We start from the raw sequence: 1,905 nt of genomic DNA, 5'->3' as shown, positions 1-1,905 counted from the left end.
TAACATTCTTGCCAGCGAAAATGTTGAAAGGATGCACATCGAATCACATCTGCTTGATTATCATTGGTCTGAATTTACACAAACCGGCAGGATTCTAACGCACCCTTGGCTGAATTGGGCTGTCCATCATCTAACGAACGGAATACTGGGCGGGAGACAGTAATGGACATAGTTAGGTTGAGAAAACAATAAATGCGGCCTAGTTGGGACAATTTGGCTCAGAGGTCCTACACGTTGGATTTTGCTGTCAAACATCCAATCAAACGTGTAATCACCAGTTTACTGCATGTTTAACTTGAATAAGAAGTAAAGATATGTCCTATTTCCTACATAATTTCTCTATTAATGGGGAATGTTTTGCTAACCATCCAGGCCAAAATACAATGTGACCTCTTACATTTTCAGCCTCTACAAAAGGTGACCATGTTGATTAAATTTTATAACCCTTTACTCAAAATTGTAGCTGTACCCAGACCAGAGATGCAATGCTTATTTTAACATTTTCTTAATTATATTATGTCTGTACACTAAATCAAAACTGAAATGCACCTTGAGGCTTATGTTATGATGGTCTCTATAAGGTGCATCCATCAAATATAATATTATTATTAGCACTGCATTCAATATGACACCTCACCTCAATTCTTTCAAATGCCCAGTTGTCCATTAACTGCCACCTGAGGAGATGCTGTCCATACCAAAAGAAGACTGGTAGGCCCTCATCTCACCTTAGCCCCATTATGCTCCAAGTAGATGCTTTTCTGTCTGGTGCTCTCTATTTAAGTTGACACTGTTTATTGTCTTGTGTCTTTATTTTACTGGTACACACAAACTGAACTGGTACATTATACTAAAAATGGCCTGCAAAATTAAAGATAGGTTGCCAACAGTTACTGTATTTTAGCAGCCCTAGTATCCAGTAACGGATTTTCTGTGTTCCTACATGGCTTTGGAGACCTCCAAACAGAGGAACAGGTTCATGCTCACCGTACATACACACTACATTCAACAACTCAACATTGCCGCCTAGAGGTGATAGTGTGTGTAAACCTTGAGTGTGAACCTGTTCCTCTGTTTGTAATCCTCTAAACAGGATTTCTGGAAAACCTGTGAATTTTGGGAAAGTTACTGGATTTTTGCCAACCTACTGGATACAAATTACATTACATATTTTAAAATATGAACTTTAACCTCATGTTTAATAAAAGCACAAATAAACACATTACGTTTTATTTGATCAATGTACTCATGTAAAAAGTAGGCAAGTAGCCTTGTGTAAATTTTTTAAAAGTAAAGTAGTAAAGAAAAGTAGATTGTCACGTTTAACAACTAGTAAAGAACACTCAATGTTCTGACAAGTATACAGTGGCTTGCGAAAGTATTCATCCCCCTTGGCATTTTTCCTATTTTGTTGCCTTACAACCTGGAATTAAAATTAATTTTTTGTGGGTTTGTATCATTTGATTTACACAACATGCCTACCACTTTGAAGATGCAAAATAATTTTTCTTGTGAAACAAACAACAAATAAGAAAAAAAATAAAGAAAACTTGAGCGTGCATAACTATTCACCCCCCCAAAGTCAATACTTTGTAGAGCCACCTTTGGCAGCAATTACAGCTGCAAGTCTCTTGGGGTATGTCTCTGTAAGCTTGGCACATCTAGCCACTGGGATTTTTGCCCATTCTTCAAGGCAAAACTGCTCCAGCTCCTTCAAGTTGGATAGGTTCCGCTGGTGTACTGCAATCTTTAAGTCATACCACAGATTCTCAATTGGATTGAGGTCTGGGCTTTGACTAGGCCATTCCAAGACATTTACATGTTTCCCCTTAAATCACTCGAGTGTTGCTTTAGCAGTATGCTTAGGGTCATTGTCCTGCTGGAAGGTGAATCTCCGTCCCAGTC

Source organism: Coregonus lavaretus, assembly GCF_964263955.1.
Source record: "Coregonus lavaretus genome assembly, chromosome: 23".
Lineage (NCBI taxonomy): Eukaryota > Metazoa > Chordata > Actinopteri > Salmoniformes > Salmonidae > Coregonus > Coregonus lavaretus.
The sequence above is the reverse complement of the archived record's forward strand: the minus strand, read 5'-3'. Positions refer to the sequence as shown.